Source organism: Monodon monoceros, unplaced genomic scaffold, assembly GCF_005190385.1.
Source record: "Monodon monoceros isolate NGI ecotype Baffin Bay Population unplaced genomic scaffold, NGI_Narwhal_1 Super_Scaffold_7, whole genome shotgun sequence".
Taxonomy (NCBI): Eukaryota; Metazoa; Chordata; class Mammalia; order Artiodactyla; family Monodontidae; genus Monodon; species Monodon monoceros.
This window is the reverse complement of record NW_021703784.1, coordinates 25,185,550-25,211,763: the sequence shown is the minus strand read 5'-3', so window position 1 is coordinate 25,211,763 and position 26,214 is coordinate 25,185,550. Positions and strand designations below refer to the sequence as shown.

The window sequence follows — 26,214 nt, the reverse complement described above, 5'->3', positions numbered from 1 at the left end:
CCCCCTATATTTCATCTTGTATGTCTATTTAATTTGTATACCACAGTAAGAAATAGACACAGTGAAATGATGACTCAGATGTCAAGGCCCCCAATAATAAGGAACTGTGCTCATTGAGAAGATGCAATTATAATTTAAACATGTTAGTGGCAGTTTAAAAATAAAGCAATAGGCAGGATTTTTAGTTAGAATAGGGATGGAAATCCTCTCATTCTCTGTGCATTTCTGCTTATTCACCTGGGTTTGCCAGAATGGGACATTTGGGAGGCTACAGTTTAGCCCAAATAAAATTATAATCAATAAAGTAAAGTTATGGCATGGAATCTTAACCAGATGAGTAATATTTTTGAATTGTTATGTTCCCAATTCCAAATTTATAGTTTCCTAAAACATGGAAAGAAGAAAATAAGGGTTAAAAATTATGATCCTGTTGATAAATTTGACCTTGATATTCATTATTTTTCCCATAATTGCTGGTCTTGTTAATAACTGCATGTTATCTGAAGTTTCTAATTTTGTATTGGGCTTTGATAAGAAAGTTCTAATTTTCAATAATGTAAGATATTTATTCTTTAGTCTACAGTGAAGGCTTTCATTTTACTTTAACTATTTTAGCTCTGCACTTAATACCAATGGACTACCACCCCTGCCATCAAAAAGAAAAACAACAAAAACAAGAGCTAATCATACAGCTGAATGATGGTAAATCATTTGCAGAGTGAACTGTAATGCTTTTGCTAAACCATGATCTTTGTCATTTTGTGTTGTCAGTAGTGTTAACTATATAACTAGAGGTAGAACACTCTTGTAAGCAATTTGGTGAGGTAGCCATCATCCTAGTTTCAAAGAATTTACATCTCGATTCTGCAGTAATGAGTTATAAAGACATAAGTGTTTGTTACCAGAAGCAAAAATATCATTGAGAGGCATCTGATGCATTTTCAAAGAGAGGCAAAGGGGAATCTGAGTTTTCAACCATGAAAATCTCATCCTTTTATCAATACTAAGTTAGAATAATTCTCTAACAAATTAGGCTGCCTACCTCAGAAAGTTATTTGTGAAGATTAAATGACACAATCCATGTAAAATTCTTATTATATCTTTGGCTTCAGGGTTAAGTGTTGAATAAATGTTCATTATTGTTACTTCTACCACTATTATTATTATTATTGTTCCTTTCCCCTTGTCACATTCCTCCTATCCTCTCTTCTTGCCTTATGGAAGTTAGTACTGAAATCAGTAGGTTGAATAATTTTAGAGAAATATCAACTCTACCTAACATCTTCACAAAATACGACTTGGGTTTGTCTTCTTAATAATGACTAGAAGACCATTTGTCACAAATCCTGTAGGAGCTTTGTTTGAATCTGCTTTTTTATTTATAGGCTATCATTGTTTTAAAACCCCTAGTCTCTTTTTCAAATTCACTAAAGTTTGGAATCAAGTTTTTATTACCTGTGTCTATTAATATATTTTATGTTCACTTGTTACAGCACTTTGTTGTGTCAGTGGCTTCCAAAATAAAATGGACTGGTTAGCTTAGGCAAAACCTGAAACAGCAATGGATTTGAGAATCAATAAATGAGTTCCTTTAACATTTTTTTTTCCTTAGTAGCAATGTTTCAAAGAACATTGTGGAAGGAGTCCAGCATTTGAAATACATCATCCCTATGATACAGCAATGGCATGCTATTCATCTTCACTTTTGTTCTCAAGGTTAGAACTTAGGAAAAGCATAATAACAACAACACATTTCTTTTTCAATCCCCAGAAATATCATTACATTTTGCCTTATTAATTAGAAGCTGCAAAACAAATATCAGGAGATAATTTTAAAAGACTAAAGGAAGACTTAACCTCTGATTTTCTGTGGTCAAATCGGTTTCCAAAATGCTCCTTTATCTTTTCTAGACATGTGCCCATTATTTTTCTGACATGGTGATTGAAAAGTTTAAAATATATTTATTAATCTTACCAATCCATGATGACGCTGTTGAGAGACAAATTTCATCCAGTTGTTAAGAATACATTATTTGACTTCAACTTAAAATTAATTTAATTTGGGAAAATGTGAGCATTCCTTCTCTGTTCAGATCATAATATTCTATTAGAGAATTTCAAATACTGAACAATATTTTAGTGATGGACAAAATGACACTAGGACTTTTTCTATAAATGAGCACTATAGAACATAGATGTGCAATAACTTCGATCAAAATTATCTGGAGTTTTCTTTGCTCTTATAATTATAAATGAGATATTTAATTTTAATTTTTATGTTTATTTTCTCTAGAATTTCTCCCTGACCATGAACTACCTTTTAAAGTAGGTTAGACAAATTTAGATTCTTTTAAATTGAAGTATAGTTGATTTACAGTATTACATTGGTTTTAGGTGTACAGCATAGTGATTCAGTATTTTTATGATTATATGCCATTAAAAGTTATTACAAGGTAATGGCTATAATTCCCTGTGCTATAAAATATATCCTTGGTGCTTATCTATTTTATACATAGTAGTTTGTATCTCTTAATCCCGTACCCCCAATTTGCCACTCCCCTTTCCCTCTCCCATTTGGTAACCACTAGTTTCTTTTCCTTCTGCGTGAGTCTATTTTCATTTGCATATACATTTGTTTGTAGTATTTTTTAGACTCCACATATAAGAGATATGTAGTATTTGTCTTTCTTTGTCTGACTTATTTCACTAAGCATAATATTCTCTAGGTCCATCCACATTGCTGCAAATGGCAGAATTTTATTTTATTTTTAAATGGCTGAGTAATATTCCACTGTATATATCTTCTTTATCCATTCTTCTATTCATGGGCACTTGAACTGCTTCCATATCTTAGCTATTGTAAATTGCGCTGCTATGAACATTGGGGTGCATGTATCTGTTCAAATTAGTGTTTTCATTTTTATATACTTAGGAGTGGAATTGTGGATCATATGATAATTCTACTTTTAGTTTTTTGAGCAACCTCCAGACTGTTTTCCATAGTGGTTGCACCAATTTACATTACCACCAGTGGTTTACAATGGTTCCCTTTTCTCCACATCCTCTCCAAAATTTGTTATTTGTAGACTTTTTGATGATAGCCATTCTGATAGGTGTGAGGTGATATCTTGCTGTCATTTTGATTTGCATTTCTCTAATAAGTAGTGACGTTGAGCATCTTTTCATGTCCCATTGGCCATCTGTATGTCTTCTCAGAAAAAATGTCTTTTCAGGTTTTCTGCCCAGTTTTTCATTGGGCTGCTTGATTTTTAGATACTGAGATGTATGAGCTGTCTATATATTTTAGATATTAACCCCTTGATGGTCATATAATTTGCAAATATTTCCTCTAATTCTGTAGGTCGTATTTTCATTTTGTTGATGGTTTCCTTTGCTGTACAAAAAATTTTAAGTTTTATTAGGTCCCTTTTGTTTATTTTTGCTTTTATTTCTTTGGTCTTAGGGAACAGATACAGAAAAATATTGCTCGATTTATGTCAGTGTTCTGCCTATGTTTTCTTCTAGGAGTTTTATGGTTTCCAGTCTCACATTTAGGTCTTTAATTCATTTTTGGAGTTTATTTTTGTATATGGTATGAGGAAATGTTCTAATGTCATTGTTTTACATGTTTTCTCAACACCAACTTGTTGAAGAGTCTGTCTTTTCTCCATTGTATATTCTTACCTCCTTTGTCATAGATTGATTGACTGTCATAGTGTGGGTTTATTTCTGGGCTGTCTATTCAGTTGATCTATGTGTCTGTTTTTGTGCTAGTAGTATGCTGTTTTGACTACTGTAGCTTTGTAGTATAATCTGAAGCCTGGGAGGGTGATATCTCCAGGTCTGTTCTTTATTTCTAAAGATTGCCTTGGAGATTTGGGGTCTTTTTTGGTTCCACATGAATTTTAGAATCATTTGTTCTAATTCTGTGAAAATATCATAGGTATTTTGTTAGGGATTATGTTAAATCTGTAGATTGCTTTGGGTAGTATGGCCATTTTAACAATATTAATTCTTCTAATCCAAGAGCATGGGATATCGTTCCACTTCTTTGTATCATCTTCAGTTTCCTTCATTAATGTTTTATAGTTTTCAGACTATAAGTTGTTCAGCTCCTTGGTTAAGTTTATTCCTAGCTATTTTATTCTTTTTGCTGCAATTTTAAGTGGGATTTTTTTTTTTAACTTTCTCTTTCTGATCTTTCATTGTTAGTGTATATAATGCAACAGATTTCGGTATGTTGCTCTTGTATCCTGTAACTTTGCTGAGTTTATTAGTTCTAATAGTTTTTAGGTGGAGTCTTAAGGGTGTTCTATGTAAAGAATCATATCATATGCAAATAGGGACAGTTTTAATTTTTTACCTTCTAATTTGCATTCCTTTTATTTATTTTCCTTGTCTGATTGTGTCACTAGGACTTCTGATACTGTGTTAAATAGAAGTGGTCAGAGTGGGCATCCTTGTCTTTTTCCTGAATTGTTCCCATAGGTTTTGAAGTGTTGTGTTTCCATTGTCCTTTGTCTTGAGCTATCTTTTTACTTCCTCTTAGATTTCTTCATTGACCTAGTAGCTTTTTAGTTACATGTTGTTTAATCTCTACATGTTTGTGTTTTTCCCATTTTTCTTCCTGTAATTGATTTCTAGTTTCATACCTTTACGGTCAGAAAAAATTACTTGATATAATTTCTATTCTTAAATTTGTTGAGACTGGTTTTGTGGCCTAGCTTGTGATCTATCCTGGAGAACATTCCATGTTCACTTGAAAAGAGTGTGTATTCTGCTGTTTTTGGATGTAATGTCCTATAGTTATAGAGTCCAAATGGCCTAGTGTGTCATTTAAGAACACTTTTTCCTTATTGATTTTCCATCTAGATGATCTGTCTATTGATGTCAGTGGGGTGTTAAAGTGCCCTACTCTTATTGTATTATCGTCAATTTCTCCTTTTTATGACTGTTAGTATTTGCTTTCTATATTTAGGTGTTCCTGTATTGGGTGCATATATGTTAATGAGTGTAATATCTTCTTCTTGCATCAATCCCATTATCATTATATAATGCACTTCTTTGTCTTTTATTATAGCCCTTGTTTTAAGTCTATTTTGTCTGATATGAGTATTGCCATCCCTGCTTCCTTGTCATTTCCATTTACATGAAATAACTTTTTCCATCCCTTCACTTCCAGTTCAGTGTGTGTCTTTCACCCTGAAGTGTCTATTGTAGGCAGTATATTGAAGGATCTTGTTTTCAATCCAGTCAGCCACCCTGTGTCTTTTGAATGGAGGTTTTAGACCATTGATACATAAAGTAATTATTGACAGTATGTAATTATTGCTATTTTATTACTTGTTTTTTGGTTGTTTTTGTAGTTCTTCCTTGTTCATTTCTTCTGTTTGTTTCCTCCCCTTGTGGTTTGATGATTTTTTTTTAGCAACATGCTTGTGTTTCTTTTTGATTTTGGTATATGTAATTGTAGGTTTTTAATTTGTTGTTATCATGAGATTCACATATATTGACCAATAATTATATTTACTTGTTTTAAACTGGTAGTCATTTAAGCTCAAACACATTTTTTAAAATCTACATTTTTTTATTCCCTTCCCCCAATTTTGTGTTTTTGATGTCACATTTTACACCTTCATGCTTATCCCTTAACTGCTCATTGTAGTTATAGTTGCTTTTACAATTTTTTGTCTTTTAATCTAAATACTGGCTTATTTAAGTGGTTGATCTTCAATTTGTACAGTATATTTGTCTTTCCTAGTGGGATTTTCCCTTTCCTATAGATTCTTTCTTTTCCATTTAGGGAATACCCTTCAACTTTTTTTTAGGGTAAGTTTAGTATTGATGAATTCTTTTCGTTTTTGCTTTTATATGAAGTTTTTTTGTTTTTTTTTTTTCAATTTCTCCTATTCTAAATGATAATCTTGCTGGGTAGAGTATCCCAGGTTGCAGATTTTTCCCTTTCAGGACTTTGAATATATCCTGCTACACCTTATGGTCTTTAAAATTTCTGCAGAGAAATTAGCTGATAGACTTATGAGGGTTTCATTGTATATAATTCTTTGTTTTTCTCTTGCTGTCTTTGGAATTCTCTATCTTTAACTTTTGCTATTTTAATTATGATATGTCTTGGTGTTGGTCTCTTTGGGTTCAGCATGTTTGGAACTCTCTGTGATTCCTGCATCTGGATGTCTGTTTCCTTCTTTAGGTTTGGGAAGTTTTCAGCCATAATTTCTTCAAATACATTTTCAATCCCCTTCTCCCTGTTTTCCTTTTCTGGACACCTGTAATGCAAATTTTGGAATGCTTAATGTTATTTTAAAGATCTCTTAAATTGATTTTTTTATTTTTGGATTAGTTTTTCTCTCTGCTGTTCTCATTGGGTGATTTCTATTATTCTATTTTCCAGATCACTTATGTGTTCTTCTGTATCAATTAGTCTGCTACTCATTCTTGTAGTGTGTTTTTATTTCAGCTATTGAATTATTCATTTCTGATTGGGTCTTTTTATATTTCCTAGTTCCTTGTTTAGAAAATTTCTTCTCCTTAATACAGTTAACATTTTTATTACCAATGTTTTGAATTTTTTATCTGGTGAATTGTTTATTTCTGTTTCATTATTTATTTTTTCAATGGTTTTCTCTTGCTCTTTCAATTCAGAGTAGTTCCTCTGCCTTTTCATTTTAGTTAACTTTCTCTACTCCTATGAATTTAGTTGAAACAGTTACCTATTTCAGTCTTGAAGGGATTTAGGGATTTTCTTATGTGGAATCATCTTTATGCAGACTATGTGTGCCCAAGGCCTTTGATGGGAGGGCTGGACTTGACATGGACAACAATTACGTCTTTCCTCAGTGTGTGCTGGTAACTATCACCTTGACAGTGGATGGGGATCCAGGTAGAGGGGCTAGAGCCAGCACTGGACATGAGGTGGGACTTCTTCTCTGCTCAGTGGCCATCACTGCCCTGTCAGAGGTGGGGGTCTGATCTCAAGTTCCTGGAGCAGAAGCCCTGAGGGTTGACCTTGAGCTGGCTCTGTTCCTTTTAAGTGTGTATTTTTTCCCTCTCTCTGCCCAGGGACTTTTGCCTCAGAGGAGCCGAAGTAGTAGGGTCCAGGGGCAGAGATCTGATGCGCAGCATGTGTAGGTGTCTACAGCTCTACTGAGATGCAGCCTCAGCTGCAAGCCCCCTTTGTCACTCACAGGTGGTCATTGTCCTCTGCTTCCACCACCCCCATCCTGTGTGAAGCTTCTCTCCTGGGCTGATGGGGTCCTGGGTAGATTCCTGGTGTGTGCTGGAAGGTTAGCTGTGGTTGAGTGGAGGCCATCAGATACCTGGGCTGCTTCTGAGGTGCTGCTTGAGTAAGTGCCAAAATGGCCACCTCTGCCCCACCTGAGCTCCCCCTGGGACTGGGTTGCCTCTGTGTCCCATGGTCAAGTCTTCTCTGGTCCTTCCCACCTTAGATGCAGTGCCATGCCATGGCATGGAGTAAGTGGGGCTGGGTGTTCACTTGACTCATGCTGGGGCATGCTGAGAGGCAGTTGCAGGATCCCCAGCAGCTGCCAGAGCAGACCTGTCTCTGACCTGCCTCTGGGGCTAGCCAGCATATGTTCACTTTTCAGGAGCTGAGCCCAGTCTTTTCCCTACCCTTCTATTTGTTGCAGTGGACCTCCAACTATACAAGGGGGTGTGTCTTCTCCACATAGGCCCCAGGACTGGAACGCCCAGTCTGTGGCTCTGCCTGCTCACTCCCCAGGGTACTCACCTGAGTGTCTGTTCAAGTAATTGCCTTTTCCTCTGAGTCCCCTCTCAAGGACACAGGTCCCAACCCAATTGCTATTCTTCCCTTCCTACCCAATTATATGTTTCTTGCTTACAGTCTTGGTTGAACAGGAGTCTTTCTGCTAGTTTCCAGTTAGTTTTCAGTGAGAATTGGTCCACATATATATTTACTTTAGATGTGTTTGTGGGGAGAGGTGAACTCCACATCCTCTTACTCTGTCATCTTGATCTCACTGCTTCCAAATTGAGATTCTGATGCAGATATTACTGAGGTTCATGCTGGCTTTCTTTCTTGATTTTTTTAATGCCTGTAATGTTAAAATTACTGTAGAGTAAGTGTTATGTTACTATACAGTTACTGTATTCTGTATATATAAAGGACAGGGTAGATGATTACATGGTCAATAATATATTCCTTACAGTAATCCTCATGTTTAAAGTGTACATTTTGCCATGTTTTTATTTTTGTTAGCAGGAAAGACTGCAACTCTGAACTTACAAAAGAAAGTGACCCTACTGTAGATCAGACATTATTTAGTTCTAGTGTAGGTTCTGATGAGTGGGAAATTAGCCCCTTTCATTAAAACTTGTTCAGAATCTTTCTTTAATTGTTCCTTTTATAATTAACTTAGAATTTTTTTTAGCTGGTAGCTTTCAGATTCAGTAAATTAAAATCTGAAGAGCTATTTTGAGTGTGTTGTCTACCTCCCAATTTTTAATGGTGCTCTCTTTATTTATATTAACATTTTTTATAAGTAAACAGTGCAATTATTTTTAGTAAATATACATAATTGTGCAACTATCACAACAATTCAGTTTTAGAACACTTTATCACCCCAAAGTATCCTGTGCCCATTTGCAGTCAATCCCTGCTCTAACTCCCAACCCCAGGCAACCACCGGTCTACTTTCATCTCTATAAGATATCATTTCTAATAAATATATCATACAAATATGTAGTCTTTTTTGTCTGGCATAATGTTTTTTTTTCTTTTCGGTACGTGGGCCTCTCACTGCTGCGGCCTCCCCCGCCGCGGAGCACAGGCTCTGAACGCGCAGGCTCAGCGGCCATGGCCCACGGGCCCAGCGGCTCCGCGGCACGCAGGATCCTCCCAGACCTGGGCACGAACCCGCGTCCCCCGCATCAGCAGGTGGACTCTCAACCACTGCGCCACCAGGGAAGCCCTGGCATAATGTTTTTGAGGTTTATTCATGTCATAGCATGTATGAACAATTTGTTCCTCTTTGGTACTGAACAGTATTCCATTGCATAGATATACAACACTTTGTTTACCCATTTATTAGTTGATAGACACTGGATTGTTTTCACATTTTGGCTATTATGAATACTGTTGCAATGCATGCAAGAGTTTTTCTTCCATACATTTACATTCTCTTGGGACAATTCCTAGCAGAGGAATTACTATGTCATATGATAAATATATGTTTAACTTTTTAAAGAAATTTCTACACTGTTTAACAAAGAGGCTGTGCCATTTCACATTTGAACAGCAATGTATGGGGGTTTAAGTTTCTTCACATCCTTACCAACTCTTCATATTGTCACTCTTTTTGATCATAAGCATCCTATTGGGTGCTGAGTGATGGGTGTTTAATGTACATTTCCCCAATGATTAATGATGTTAAGCATCTTTTCTTGTGCTTATTAGCTAGTGGTATATTTTATTGTTGTTGTATGTCTAGTCAAATATTTTGTTAATTTTTTTTTTTTTTTGTGGTACGCAGGCCTCTCACTGTTGTGGCCTCTCCCGTTGCGGAGCACAGGCTCCGGACACATGGGCTCAGCAGCGGCGGCTTACTGGCCTAGCCGCTCCGTGGCATGTGGGATCTTCCCAGACTGGGGAACAAACCCGTGTCACCTGCATCGGCAGGCGGACTCTCAACCACTGCGCCACCAGGGAAGCCCTTTTGTTCATTGTTAATTGTGGTTTTTGTCTCCCTATTATTGAATTGTATTTTTTTTGAGAGTGTACAGTTTTATTTCATTTTATTTATTTTTTAACATCTTTATTGGAGTATAACTGCTTTACATTGTTCTGTTAGTTGCTGCTGTATAACGAAGTGAACCAGCTATACGTATACATATATACCCATATCCCCTCCGTCTGGCGTCTCCCTTCCACCCTCCCTATCCCACCCCTCTAGGTGGTCACAAAGCATGAGCTGATCTCCCTGTGCTATGTGGCTGCTTCCCACTAGCTATCTATTTTATATTTGGTAGTGTATATATGTCAATGCCACTCTCTCACTTCGTCTCAGCTTAACCTTCCCCCTTGCCATGTCCTCAGTACACTCTCTACATCTTTATTCCTGTCCTGCCCCTAGGTTCATCGGAACCGTTTTTTTTTTTTTTTTTTTAGATTCCATATATATGTGTTAGGATATGATATTTGTTTTTCACTTTCTGATGTACTTCACTCTGTATGACAGACTCTAGGTCCATCCACCTCACTATAAATAACTCAATTTCATTTCCTTTTATGGCTGAGTAATATTCCATTGTATATATGTGCCACATCTTCTTTATCCATTCACCTGTCGATGAACACTTACATTGCTTCCATGACCTGGCTATTGTAAATAGTGCTACAATGAACACTATGGTACATGACTCTTTTTGAATTATGGTTTTCTCAGGTTATATGCCCAGTAGTGGGATTACTGGGATGTGTGGTAGTTCTATTTTTCATTGTTTAAGGAACCTCCATATTGTTCTCCATAGTGGCTATATCAATTTACATTCCCACCAACAGTGCAAGAGTGTTCCCTTTTCTCCACACCCTCTCCAGCATTTATTGTTTGTAGAGTTTTTGATGATGGCTGTTCTGACTGGTGTGAGGTGATACTTCATTGTAGTTTTCATTTGCATTTCTCTAATGATTAGTGATGTTGAACTTCCTTTAACGTGTTTGTTGGCAATCTGTGTATCTTCTTTGGAGAAATGTCTATTTAGGTGTTCTGCCCATTTTTGGATTGGCTTTTTGTTTTTTTGATATTGAGCTTCACGAGTTGCTTGTAAATTTCGGAGATTAATCCTTTGTCAGTTGCTTCATTTGCAAATATTTTCTACCATTCTGAGGGTTGTCTTTTTGGCTTGTTTATGGTTTCTTTTGATGTGCAAAAGTTTTGGGTTTCATAGGTCCCATTTGTTTATTTTTGTTTTTGTTTCCATTTCTCTAGGAGGTGGGTCAAAAAGCATCTTGCTGTGATTTATGTGAAACAGTGTTCTGCCTATGTTTTCCTCTAAGGGTTTGATAGTTTCTGGCCTTACATTTAGGTCTTTAATCCTTTTTTTTTTTTTTTTTTTTTTTTGCGGTACATGGGCCTATCACTGTTGTGGCCTCTCTCGTTGCAGAGCACAGGCTCTGGACACGCAGGCTCAGTGGCCATGGCTCACGGTCCCAGCCCCTCCACGGCATGTGGGATCTTCCTGGACCAGGGAATGAATCTGTGTCCCCTGCATCAGCAGGTGGACTCTCAACCACTGCGCCACCAGGGAAGCCCTTTCATCCATTTTGAGTTTATTTTTGTGTATGGTGTTAGGGAGTGTCCCAATTTCATTCTTTTGCATGTAGCCGTCCAGTTTTCCCTTCACCACTTATTGAAGAGGCTGTCTTTTCTCCTTTGTATATTCTTGCCTCCTTTATCAAAGATAAGGTGACCATATGTGCATGCGTTTATCTCTGGGCTTTCTATCCTCTTCAATTGATCTATATTTTCTGTTTTTGTGCCAGTACCGTACTGTCTTCATTATTGTAGGTTTGTAGTATAGTCTGAAGTCAGGGAGCCTGATTCCTCCAACTCCGTTTTTCTTTCTCAACATTGCTTTGACTATTCAGGGTCTTTTGTGCTTCCATACAAATTAGGAAATTTTTTGTTCTAGTACTGTGAATAATACCATTGGTAGTTTGATAGGGCTTGCATTGAATCTGTAGATTGTTTTGGGTAGTATAGTTATTTTCACAATGTTGATTCTTGCAATCCAAGAACATGGTATATCTCTCAGTATGTTTGTATCAACTTTAATTTCTTTCATCAGTGTCTTATAGTTTTCTGCATACAGGTCTTTTGTCTCTTTAGGTAATTTTATCCCTAGGTATTATATTCATTTTGTTGCAAAGGTAAATGGGAGTGTTTCCTTAATTTCTCTTTCAGATTTTTCATCATTAGTGTATAGAAATGCAAGAGATTTCTGTGCATTAATTTTGTATCCTGCTACTTTTCCAAATTCATTGATTAGCTCTAGTAGTTTTCTGGTAGGCTCTTTATGATTCTGTATGTAAAGTGTCATGTTATCTGTAAACAATGACAGTTATACTTCTTCTTTTCCGATTTGGATTCCTTTTTTTTCTTTTTATTCTCTGATTGACATGACTAAAATATCCAAAACTATGTTGAATAATAGTGGTGAGAGTGGGCAGTCTTGTATTGTTCCTGACCTTAGTGGAAATGTTTTCAGTTTTTCACCATTGAGAACCATGTTGGCTGTGGGTTTGTCATATATGCCCTTTATTATGTTGAGGTAAGTTCCCTCTATGCCTACTTTCTGGAGGGTTTTTTTTTATCATAAATGGGTGTTTAATTTTGTTGAAAGCTTTTTCTTCATCTATTGAGCTTATAGTATGTTTTTTATCCTTCAGTTTGTTAATGTGTTGTATCCCATTGATTGATTTGCATATATTGAAGAATCTTTGCATTGCTGGGATAAACCCCACTTGATCATGGTGTATGATCCTTTTAATGTGCTGTTGGATTCTGCCTGCTAGTATTCTGTTGAGGATTTTTGTTTCTGTGTTCATCAGTGATATTGCCCTGTAGTTTTCTTTTTTTTATGACATCTTTGTCTGGTTTGGTATCAGGGTGACGGTGGCATCATAGGATGAGTTTGGAAGTGTTCCTCCTTCTGCTATATTTTGGAAGAGTTTGAGAAGGATACGTGTTAGCTCTTCTCTAAATGTTTGATAGAATTTGCCTGTGAAGCCATCTGGTCCTGGGCTTTTGTTTGTTGGAAGATTTTTAATCACAGTCTCAATTTCAGTGCTTGTGATTGGTCTTTTTATATTTTCTACTTCTTCCTGGTTCACTCTCAGAATGTTGTGCCTTTCTAAGAATTTGTCCATTTCTTCCAGGTTGTCCATTTTATTGCCATATAGTTGCTGGTAGTAATCTCTCACAACCCTTTGTATTTCTGCAGTGTAAGTTGTTACTTCTCCCTTTTCATTTCTACTACTGTTGATTTGAGTCTTTTCCCTTTTTTTTCTTGATGAGTCTGGCAAATGGTTTATTAATTTTGTTTATCTTCTCAAATAACCAGCTTTTAGCTTTATTGATCTTCACTATTGTTTCCTTCATTACTTTTTCATTTATTTCTGACCTGATCTTTATGATTTCTTTCCTTCTTCTAACTTTGGGTTTTTTTGTTGCTATTTCTCTAATGGCTTTATGTGTAAGGTTAGGTTGTTTATTTGAGGTGTTTCCTGTTTCTAAAGCTAGGATTGTATTGCCATAAACTTCCCTCTTAGAACTGCTTTTGCTCCATCCCATAGGTTTTAGGTTGTCGTGTTTTGATTATCATTTGCTTCTAGGTATTTTTTCATTTACTCTTTGTTTTCTTCAGTGATCTATTGGTTATTTAGTAGCATATGGTTTAGGCTCCATGTCTTTGTATTTTTTACAGTTTTTTTCCTGTAATTGATATATAGTGTCATTGCATTGTGGTTGGAAAAGATACTTGATACGATTTCAAGTTTCTTAAATTTACCAAGACATGATTTGTGACCCAAGATATGATTTATCCTGGAGGATGTTTCATGAGCCCTTGAGAGGAGAGTGTATTCTGTTGTTTTTGGTTGGAATGTCCTGTAAATATCAATTAAGTCCATCTTGTTTAATGTGTTATTTAAAGCTTGTGTTTTCATATTTAGTTTCATTTTGGATGATCTGTCCATTGCTGAAAGTGGGTTATTAAAGTCTTCTACTATGATTGTGTTACTGTCGATTTCCCCTTTATGGTTGTTAGCATTTGTCTTATGTATTGAGGGGCTCCTATGTTGGGTGCATAAGTATTTACAATTGTTATATCTTCTTCCTGCATTGATCCATTGATCACTCTATAGTGTCCTTCTTTGTCTCTTTTAATAGTCTTTAATGTCTGTTTTGTCTGATATGAGAATGGTTACTCCAGAATTCCTTTGATTTCCATTTGCATGGAATATCTTTTTCCAACCCCTCACTTTCAATCTATATGTGTCCCTAGGTCTGATTTGGGTCTCTTGTAGACAGCGCATATATGGGTCTTGTTTTTGTATCCATTCAGCTAGTCTGTGTTTTTTGGTTGGCATTTAACCATTTACATTAAGGTAATTATCAATATGTATGTTCCTATTACCATTTTCTTAATTGTTTTGAGTTTGTTATTGTGTGTCTTTTCCTTCTCTTGTGTTTCCGGCATAGAGAAGTTCCTTTAGTATTTGTTTTAAAGCTGGTTTGTTGGTGCTGAATTCCCTTAGCTTTTGTTTGTCTGTAAAGGTTTTAATTTCTCCATCGAATCTGAATGAGATTCTTGCTGGGTCGAGTAATCTTGGTTGTAAGTTTTTCCTTTTCATCACTTTAAATATGTCCTGCCACTCTCTTCTGGCTTGCAGAGTTTCTGGTGAAAGATCTGCTGTTAACCTTAAGGGGAATCCCTTGTATGTTATTTGTTGCTTTTTCCTTGCTGCTTTTAATATTTTTTCTTTGTACTTAATTTTTCATTGTTTGATTAATGTGTCTTGGCATGTTTTTCCTTGGATCTGTCCTGTCTGGGACTCTCTGTGCTTCCTGGACTTGACTGACTATTTCCTTTCCCATGTTAGGGACGTTTTCAAGTATAATCTCTTCAAATATTTTCTCAGCCCCTTTCTTTTTCTCTTCTTCTTCTGGGACCCCTATAATTAGAATGTTGTGCATTTAATGTTGTCCCAGAGGTCTCTGAGATTGTCATCATTTCTTTTCATTCTTTTTTCTTTATTCTGCTCTGTGGTAGTTATTTCCACTATTTTATCTTCCAGATCATTTATCCGTTCTTCTTCCTCAGTTTTTCTGCCATTGATTCCTTCTAGAGAATTTTTAATTTCGTATATTGTGTTTTTTATCATTGTTTGTTTGCTCTTTAGTTCTTCTAGGTCCTTGTTAAACATTTCTTGTATTTTCTTCATTCTATTTTTGAGCTTTTGGATCATTTTTACTATCATTACTGTGAATTCTTTTTCAGGTAGACTGCCTATTTCCTCTTCATTTGTTTGGCCTCATGGGTTTTTACTTTGCTCCTTCATCTGCTGTGTATTTCTCTGTCTTCTCATTTTGTTTAACTTACTGTGTTTGGGGTCTCCTTTTCACAGCCTGCAGGCTTGCAATTGCCATTGTTTTTGGTGTCTGCTTCCAGTGGGTATGGTTGGTTCTGTGGGTTGTGTGGGCTTCCTGGGGGAGGAGAGTGGTGCCTGTGTTCTGGTGGATGAGGCTGCATCTTGTCTTTGTGTCTGACAGGACCATGTCCGCTGGTGTGTTTTGGGGTGTCTGTGAACTTATTATGATTTTAGGCAGCCTCTCTGCTAATGGGTGTGGCTGTGTTCCTTTCTTGCTGGTTGTTTGGCATGGGATGTCCAGCACTGGAGCTTGTTTGTCTTTGAGTGGAGGTGGGTCTTAATGTTGAGATGGAGATCTCTGGGAGAGCTCTCACCGATTGATATTACGTCGGGCTCGTAGGTCCCTGTTGGTCCAAGGTGCAGTACTTGGCTCTCCCACCTCAGATACTCTGGCCTGGCACCGGCCAGAGCACCAAGATCCTGTCAGCCACATGGCTTACATGTAAATGAGTTAAATTCTCCAATCCAAAGGCACAGGGTGGCCAGACTTCTGCACTCTGCTCAGTCCTCCTGCCGGGCATTGTCCTCCTGCCAGGCATTGTCCTCCAGTCCTGGTTGATATGGAGAGACTGCTTTGGATCCAGGTCCAGCTGCATTTCCTGGCATCTAGAAGTAGCAGCTGTGGCCCCCATCTTCCCCTTTCCTGCCACAACTCGTCAGGATACTGGAGTGTCCGAGGTTCCACCCCTCATGCTGCTCACAGTGCTGATCCCATCGGTATTGATTTTTATCATAAGAATTCACCGTTATTTATTTAATCATTCTTTTATCGATGGAGTTGAAGATATTTCCATTTTTATTATTTTTTTGGTGAATAACTTTTATACATGGATCCGTGCCTGCCTTTCTGTTTATTATCTTAGTAAACTTGGTGACTCAAGGGTATGGATATATTTAAGGTTCTTAATATATATTGTTAATTTTATTTCAAAGAAGTTTTACCAATATACCTTCCCAATGTCAGTAATAATTGTGCCAGATGACCCAGCATTTGCACTCTTGAATATTATCCCAGAGAAACAAAGAATTATCCTCATACAAACACCTATACAGGAATTTTTTTTTTTTTTTGAGGTATGCGGGCCTCTCACTGTTGTGGCCTCTCCCATTGTGGAACACAGGCTCCGGACTTGCAGGCTCAGCAGCCATGGCTCATGGGCCCAGCCTCTCTGCAGCATGTGGTATCTTCCCAGACCGGGGCATGAACCCGTGTCCCCTGAATCGGCAGGCAGACTCTCAATCACTGCACCACCAGGGAAGCCCTATACAGGAATTTTAATAGAGAATTTATTCATAGTAGCTAAAAACTGGAAACAAGCTAGGTGTCCTTTAATGAGCAAAAGGTTAAACAACCTGTGGTCTATCCATATCATGGAATAAAAAGGATGACACTGTTGATAAGTGCAAAACTTGGATGAATCTTCAAAGAATTATGCTGAGTGAATATGACAACCCCAAAAGATAAAATGTTGCATGATTCCATTTATATGAATTTTTGAAGTGAGAAAAAAAAATGAATAGCTTAGTAGTTGCCTTGGTTTAAGGATAGGGGAGGGGCAAGCAGCGCCAAATATGGTTATAAAGGGACCACACAAGGAATCCTTGTGAGGATGGAACTATTCTGCATCTTGACTGGTGTTGGATACACAAACCTATATACATGTGATAAAATTGCATAGAACTAAATACACACATCATTGAATCCAAGTTGGGAGATCTTTAGTGCAAGACTGGTGGTGGATTGTATCAATGTCAGTATTTATTTTGTGATATTGTGCTGTAATTTTGCAAGATATTAACACTGGGGAAACTGGGTAAAGGACATATGAGATCTCTATTATTTTTTACAACTGAATATTAATCTACAATCATCTCAAAATAAAACGTTTTATTAAAAACAATGATGTATGAAATTTATCATGTAGCTTTAGTAATTTCTATATAATAAAAGTTGTGTTCTTTTATGACTTTTCTGTAATATAATTAGGAAATTGTCCCTTTCTTTCTACTATTACTAGCCAATAGGTATTCATTCAGCATACAGCTGAAACGTTTCCTTGTTTCCCTGCCCCCATATTCTTCTTTTATGTTTTAGTAATTTTTGCAGTGCAATATGTATCGCAATTACAAAAATATTTATTTATCCTCTAGCCATTTTGTTTGGACATGATCACACATCTTTCACTGATGTATCTCTACGGTAGCTCTGACCTAAGCCTGATTTTTAAATTTTTGTTTTTGTTTTCTTCAACTATAGTGTAATTACCAAAGGACTACTAGTTTAGCACTGGTTGTATTAGTGCATAGTGAACTGATTTGTATGCTGGAGGTCAGTAAGAAATGCTGTTAAAAGTGTTCTCTTATCAAAAAAGATACTGATTTTACTTTTTAAAAAAATTATGGATGATTTTTATTTTCATCTTTATTGACATTTATTTATTTTTTAACATCTTTATTGGAGTATAATTGCTTTACAATGGTGTGTTACTTTCTGCTTTATAAAAAATTAATCAGGTATACATATAAATATATACCCATATCTATTCCCTCTTGTATCTCCCTCCCTCCCACCCTCCCTATCCCACCCCTCTAGGTGGTCACAAAGCACCCAGCTGATCTCCCTGTGCTATGTGGCTACTTCCCACTAGCTATCTGTTTTACAATTGGTAGTACATATAAGTCCATGCCACTCTCTCAGTTCTTCCCAGCTTACCCTTCCCCCTCCCTGTGTCCTCAAGTCCATTCTCTAGTAGGTCTGCATCTTTATTCCCATCCTGCCCCCAAGTTCTTCTGAATATATATATATTTTTTAGATTCCATATATATGTGTTAGCATACCTTATTTGTTTTTCTCTTTCAGACTTACTTCACTCTGCATGACAGACTCTAGGTCCATCCACCTCACTACAAATAACTCAATTTCGTTTCTTTTTATGGCTAATATTCCATTGCATATATGTGCCACATCTTCTTTATCCATTCATCTGGTGATGGATACTTAGGTTGCTTCCATGTCCTGGCTATTGTAAACAGAGCTGCAATGAACATTGTGGTACATGACACTTTTTGAATTATGGGATTGCTGGGTCATACGGTAGTTCTATTTTTAATTGTTTAAACAATCTGCATAGTGTTCTCCATAGTGGCTGTATCAATTTGCATTACCACTAAGAGTGCAATAGGGTTCCCTTTTCTCCACACCCTCTCCAGCATTTATTGTTTGTAGATTTTTAAATTCTGACTAGTGTGAGTTGATACCTCATTGTAGTTTTGATTTGCAAATCTCTAATGATTAGTAATGTTGAACTTCCCTTCATGTGTTTGTTGGCAATCTGTATATCTTCTTTGGAGAAAAGTCTGTTTAGGTCTTCTGCCCATTTTTGGATTGGGTTGTTTGTTTTTTTGATATTGAGCTGCATGAGCTGCTTATAAATTTTGGAGATTAATCCTTTGTCAGTTGCTTAATTTGCAAATATTTTCTCCCATTCTGAGGGTTGTTTTTTCGTCTTATTTATGGTTTCCTTTGCTGTGCAAAACCCTTTAAGTTTTATTAGGTCCCATTTGTTTATTTTGTTTTAATTTCCATTTCTCTAGGAGGTGGGTCAAAAAGGATCTTGCTGTGATTTATGCCATAGAGTGTTCTGCCTATGTTTTACTCTAAGGGTTTTATAGTATCTGGCCTTACATTTAGGTCTTTAATCCATTTTGACTTTATTTTTATGTATGGTGTTAGGGAGTGTTCTAATTTCATTTTTTTTTTTTTTTTTTTTTGTGGTACACGGGTCTCTCACTGCTGTGGTCTCTCCCACTGCGGAGCACAGGCTCTGGACACACAGGCCCAGCGGACATGGCTCGCAGGCCCAGCCACTCCACAGCATGTGGGACTCTCCCGGACCGGGGCATGAACCCACGTCCCCTGCATCGGCAGGCGGACTCTCAACCACTGCGCCACCAGGGAAGCCCCTAATTTCATTCTTTAATATGTAGCTGTCCCGTTTTCCCAGCACCACTTATTGAAGAGGCTGTCTTTTCTCCATTGTATATTCTTGCCTCCTTTATCAAAAATAAGGGGACCATATGTGCGTGGGTTTCTCTCAGGGCTTTCTATCCAGTTCCATTGATCTATTTCTGTGCCAGTACCATACTGTCTTGATTACTGTAGCTTTGTAATATAGTCTGAAGTCAGGGAGCCTGCTTCTTCCAGCTTCACTTTTCTTTCTCAAGATTACTTTGGCTATTCGGGGTCTTTTGTGTTTCAATACAAATTTTGAAATTTTTTGTTCTTGTTCTGTGAAAAATGCCATTGGTAGTTTGATAGGGATTGCATTCAATCTGTAGATTGCTTTGGGTAGTATAGTCATTTTCACAGTGTTGAGTCTTCCTGTCCAAGAACATGGTATATCTCTCCATCTATTTGTATCATCTTTAATTTCTTTCATCAGTGTCTTATAATTTTCTGCATACAGGTCTTTTGTCTCCTTAGGTAGGTTTATTCCTAGGTATTTTATACTTTTACTTGAAAAGTTAATGGGAGTTTTTCTTAGTTCCTCTTTCAGATTTTTCATCATTAGTGTATAGGAATGCAAGAGATTTCTGTGCATTAATTTTACATCCTGCTACATTACCATATTGTTTGATTAGCTCTAGTAGTTTTCCTGTACCATGTTTAGGATTCTTTATGTGTAGTATCATGTCATCTGCAAACAGTGACAGCTTTACTTCTTCTTTTCCGGTTTGGATTCCTTTTATTTCCTTTTCTTCTCTGATTGCTGTGGCTAAAACTTCCAAAACTATGTTAAATAATAGTGGTGAGAGTTGGCAACCTTGTCTTCTTCGTGATCTTAGTGGAAATGTTTTCAGTTTTTCCCCATTGAGAATGATGTTGGCTGTGGGTTTGTCATATATGGCCTTTATTATGTTGAGGAAAGTTCCCTGTATGCCTACTTTCTGCAGGGTTTTTATCTTAAATGGGTGTTGAATTCTGTTGAAAGCTTTTCTGCATGTATTGACTTGATCATATGGTGGGGTTTTTTTTTTGAGTTTTATTTATTTTCTTTCTTTCTTTCTTTCTTTATTTTGCAGTATGCAGGCCTCTCACTGTTGTGGCCTGTCCTGTTGCAGAGCACAGGCTCCAGACACACAGGCTCAGTGGCCATGGCTCACGGGCCGAGCCGCTCTGCGGCATGTGTGATCTTCCCGGACCGGGGCACAAACCCGTGTCCCCTGCATCGGCAGGCAGACTCCCAACCACTGCGCCACCAGGGAAGCCCATTTTATTTATTTTTTTATACACAGGTTCTTATTAGTTATCAATTTTATACACATCAGTGTATACATGTCAATCCCAATCGCCCAACTCATCACAGCCCCACCCCCACCTCCACCCGCCCACCACTTTCCCCCCTTGGTGTCCATACATTTGTTCTCTACATCTATGTCTCAATTTCTGCCCTGCAAACCAGTTCATCTGTACGATTTTTCTAGGTTCCACATATATGGGTTAATATACGATATTTGTTTTTGTCTTTCTGACATACTTCACTCTGTATGACAGTCTCTAGATCCATTCACGTCTCAACAGATAACCCAATTTCGTTGCTTTTTATGGCTTAGTAATATTCCATTGTATGGATCATATGGTTTTATTCTTTAATTTGTTAATATGGTGTATCACATTGATTGATTTGCATATATTGAAGAATCCTTGCGTTCCTGGAATAAACCCCACTTGATCATGGTTTATGATCCTTTAATGTGCTGTTGGACTCTGCTTGCTAGTATTTTGTTGAGAATTTTTGCATCTATGTTCTTCAGTGATATTGACCTGTAGTTTTCTTTTTTTTGTGACAGCTTTGTCTGGTATTGGTATCAGGGTGATAGTGACCTTGTAGAATGAGTTTGGGAGTGTTCCTACCTCTGCTATATTTTGCAAGAGTTTGAGAAGGATAGGTGTTAGCTCTTCTCTAAGTGTTTGATAGAATTTGCCTGTGAAGCCATCTGGTCCTGGGCTTTTTTTGTTGCAAGGTTTTTAATCACAGTTTCAATTTCAGTGCTTGTGATTGGTCTGTTCATATTTTCTATTTCTTCCTGATTCAGTCTTGGCAGGTTGTGCATTTCTAAGAATTTGTCCATTTCTTCCAGGTTGTCCATTTTATTGGCATAGAGTTGCTTATAGTAATCTCTCACGATCTTTTTTATTTCTTCAGTGTTAGTTGTTACTTCTTCTTTTTCATTTCTAATTCTACTGATTTGAGTCTTCTCCGTTTTTTTCTTGATGAGTCTGGCTAATGGTTTATCAATTTTGTTTATCTTCTCAAAGAACCAGCTTTTAGTTTTATTGATCTTTGCTATTGTTTCCTTCATTTCTGTTTCATTTATTTCTGATATGATCTTTATGATTTCTTTCCTTCTGCTAACTTTGGGTTTTTTTTTTTATGTTCTTCTTTCTCTAGTGCTTTAGGTGTATACAATAAGGTTGTTTATTTAACATTTTTCTTGTTTCTTGAGGTAGGATTGAATTGCTATAAACTTCCCTCTTTGAACTGCTTTTGCTGCATCCCATAGAATTTGGGTCATCGTGTTTTCATTGACAATTGTTTCTAGGCATTTTTTTATTTCCGTTTTTATTTCTTCAGTGATCTCTTGGTTATTTAGTCGTGTATTGTTTAGCCTCCATGCATTTGTATTTTTTAGATATTTTCCTATAAATGATATCTAGTCTCATAGCATTGTGGTTCGAAAAGTTACTTGATACCTTTTCAATTTTCTTAACTTTACCAACGCTTGATTTGTGACCCAAGATATTATGTATCCTGGGGAATGTTTCATGACCTCTTGAGCAGAAGGTGTATTGTGTTGTTTTTGGATGGAATGTCTTATAAATATCAATTAAGTCCATCTTGTTTAATGTATCATTTAAAGCTTTTGTTTTCTTAATTATTTTCATTTTGGACGATCTGTCCATTGCTGAAAATGGGGTGTTCAAGTACGCTACTATCATTGTGTTACTGTCGATTTCACCTTTTATGGCTGCTAGCATTTGCCTTATGTATTGTGGTGCTCTTATGTTGGTTACATAAATATCTGCAAGTGTTATTTCTTCTTCTTGGATCTATCCCTTGATCATTATGGAGTGTCCTTCTTTGTCTCTTGTAATAGTCTTTATTTTAAAGTCAATTTTGTCTGATATGAGAGTTGTTGCTCCAGCTTTCTTTTGATTTCCATTTGCATGGAATATCTTTTTCCATCCCTTCACTTTCAGTCTGTTTGTGTCCCTAGGTCTGATGTGGGTCTCTTGTACACAGCATATATATGGATCTTGTTTTTGTATCTATTCAGCCAGTCTATATTTTTTGGTTGGAGCATTCAATTCATTTACAATTAAGGCAATTATCAATATGTATGTTCCTATTACATTTTTAAAAACTGTTTTAGGTTTGTTATTGTAGGTCTTTTCCTTCTCTTTTGTTTCCTGCCTAGAGAAGTTCCTTTAGCATTTGTTGTAAAGCTGGTTTTGTGGTGCTGAATTCTCTCATCTTTTGTTTGTCTATAAAGGTTTTAATTTCTCCATCGAATCTGAATGAGATCCTTGCTGGGTAGAGTAATCTTTGTTGTAGGTTTTTCCCTTTCATCACATTAAATATGTCCTTACACTCCCTTTTGGCTTGTAGAGTTTCTGGTGAAAGATCAGCTGTTAACCTTATGGGGATTCCATTGTATGTTATTTGGGTTTTTTCCCTTGCTGCTTTTAATATTTTTTCTTTGTATTTAATTTTTGATAGTTTGATTAATATGTGTCTTGGAGTGTTTCTCCTTGGATTTATCCTGTATGGGACTCTCTGGGCTTCCTGGACTTGATTAACTATTTCATTTCACATATTAGGGATGTTTTCAAATATAATCTCTTCAAATATTTTCTCAGTTCCTTCCTTTTTCTCCTCTTCTTCTGGACCCATATAATGCGAATGTTGGTGTGTTTAATGTTTTCCCAGAGGTCTCTGAGACTGTCCTCAATTCTTTTCATTCTTTTTTCTTTATTCTGTTCTGCGATAGTTATTTCCACTATTTTATCTTCCAGGTCACTTATCCGTTCTTCTGCCTCAGTTATTCTGCTATTGATCCCATCTAGAGTATTTTTCATTTCATTTATTGTGTTGTTCATCATTGTTTGTTTGCTTTTTAGTTCTTCTAGGTCCTTAAACGTTTCGTTTATTTTCTCCAATGTAGTTCCAAGATTTGGGATCATCTTTACCATCATTACTGTGAATTCTTTTTCAGGTAAACGCCTATTTCCTCTTCATTTGTTTGTTCTGGTGTATTTTTACGTTGCTCCTTCATCTGCTGTGTGTTTCTCTGTCTTCTCATTTTGCTTAACTTACTGTGTTTGGGTCTCCTGTTTGCAGGGTGTAAGTTCATACTTCCTGTTGTTTTTTGGTGTCTGCCCCCAATGGCTTAGGTTGGTTCACTGGGTCATGTGTGCTTCCTGGTGGAGGAGACTAATTCCTGTGTTCTGGTGTATGAGGCCAAATCTTGTCTTTCTGGTGGGCAGTTCCATGTCCTGTGGTGTGTTTTGGGGTCTGTGACCTTATTATGATTTTAGGCAGCCTTTCTGCTAGTGGGTGGTGGGGTTGTGTTACTGCCTTGCTAGTTGTTTGGCATATGTTGTCTAGCACTGTACCTTGCTGGTTGTTGAGTGGAGCTGGGTCTTGCCGTTGAGATGGAGATCTCTGGGAGATTTTCACTGTTTGATATTACCTGGAGCTGGGAGGTCTCTTGTGGACCAATGTCCTGAACTTGGCTCTCCCACCTCCGAGGCACATGCCTGACACTGGGCTGGAGCACCAAGACCCTGTCATCCACACAGCTCAGGGTAAAAGGGAGAAAAAAAGAAAGAAAGAAGGAATGAAAGAAAGAAATATAAAATAAAGTTATTGTAATAAAAAATAAAACATAATTATTAAAATAAATTAAAAAGTAATATAAAAGGAAAGAAAGAAAGAAATAAGAGAGCAACCAAACCAAAAAACAAATCCACCAATGATAACAAGCTCTAAAAACTGTACGAAAAAAACAAAACAAAACAAACAAAAAACCCCTGACAGACAGAACCCTAGGACAAATGGTAAAAGCATAGCTATACAGATAAAATCACAGAGAGAAGCATACACATACACACTCAGCAAAAGAGAAAAAGGAAAAAAATATATATATATATCTTTGCTCCCAACATCCACCTCCTCAATTTGGGATGATTCATTGTCTATTCAGGTATTCCACAGATGCAGGGTACATCAAGTTGATTGTGGAGATTTAATCTGATGCTCCTGAGGCTGCTGGGAGAGATTTCCCTTTCTCTTCTTTGTTCTCACAGCTCCTGGTGTTCAGCTTTGGATTTGTCCCTGCCTCTGTGTTTAGGTCACCTGAGGGCATCTGTTCTTCACTCATACAGGATGGGGTTGAAGGAGCAGCTGATTTGGGGGCTCTTGCTCACTCAGGCCAGGGGGAGGGAGGGGTACAGAACGCTGGGTGAGCCTGTGGTGGCAGAGGCCAACATGACATTGCACCAGACTGAGGCTCACTGTGTGTTCTCCTGTGGAAGTTATTCCTGGATCATGGGACCCTGGAAGTGGCAGGCTGCACAGGCTCCCAGGAGGGGAGGTGTGGATAGTGACCTGTGCTTGCACACAGGCTTCTTGGCTGCAGGAGCAGCCTTAGCGTCTCATGCCCGTCTCTGGGGTCTGCGCTGATAGCCGCAGCTTGCGCCCATCTCTGGAACTCGTTTAGGCCGTGCTCTGAATCCCGTCTCCTCACGCACCTTGAAACAATGGTCTCTTGCCTCTTAGGCAGTTCCAGACATTTTCCCGGACTCCCTCCCAGCTAGCTGTGGTGCACTAGCCCCTTTCAGGCTGTGTTCACGCAGCCAACCCCAGTCCTCTCTCTGGGATCTGAAATCCGAAGCCGGAGCCTCAGCTCCCTGCTCCCACCTGTCCTGGTAGGTGAGCAGAGAAGCCTCTCAGGCTGGTGAGTGCTGGTCGGCACTAATCCTCTGTGTGGGAATCTCTCCGCTTTGCCTTCTGCACTCCTGTTGCTCTGCTTTTCTCTGTGGCTCCAAAGCTTTCCCTCCCCCCACCCCCCACCATCTCTGCCAGTGAAGGGGCTTCCTAGTATGTCAAAAATTTTCATCCTTCACAGCTCCCTCCCAGTGGTGTAGGTCATATCCCTATCCTGTTGTCTCTGTCTTTTCTTTTCTTTTTTTTTTTGGCAGTACACGGGGCTCTCACTGTTGTGGCCTCTCCCGTTACAGAGCACAGGCTCCGGACGCGCAGGATCTGTGGCCGTGGTTCACAGGCCTAGCCGCTCCGCAGCATGTGGGATCTTCCCGGACCGGGGCACGAACCCATGTCCCCTGCATTGGCAGGCGGACTCTCAACCACTGCACCACCAGGGAAGCCATGTTTTTTCTTTTTTCTTTTGCCCTACCCAGGTATGTGGGGATTCTCTTGCCTTTTGGAAGGTCTGAGGTCTTCTGCCAGCGTTCAGTAGGTGTTCTGTAGGAACTGTTCCACATGTAGATGTATCTTTGATGTATTTGTGGGGAGGAAGGTGATCTCCACGTCTTACTCTTCCACCATCTTGAAGGTCTCCTCCTAGTTACTTTTTTTTTTTTCAAATTGCTCTAAATGGGAGAATTGAGTTAATGATATTCCTTGCATCCTCTGTTTATAACACTTGTCCATCATCACTCTATGCCAGGACCTTCTTTTCATTTTTCTTTTTGTTTGGTTCTTTATAATGGGCTCATACTCCCCTACTCCACATTCCATGTTTGTTTTCTCTTTTATGTATAGGTGTATCCTTATTAAATGTGTAGCATTTTGTGTGTTTTTCACATTTACATCAACATTATTGTGCTATTTATGTCATATATCTGTTTAAATAAAATAATTATTTGTGGATCTCTGGTATTCCATATAAATTTGAGTAGGAGTTTATGACATTCTTTAAAGTAG

At 37.7% G+C, this 26,214-nt stretch overlaps 1 protein-coding gene across 2 annotated transcripts in view; it reads left to right on the top strand.

The window, feature by feature from the left end:
- Window positions 1-26,214, top strand: part of GUCY1A2 (guanylate cyclase 1 soluble subunit alpha 2) — a 426,391-nt gene that overhangs the window by 83,585 nt on the left and 316,592 nt on the right. The gene's annotated exons all lie outside the window — the stretch shown is intronic.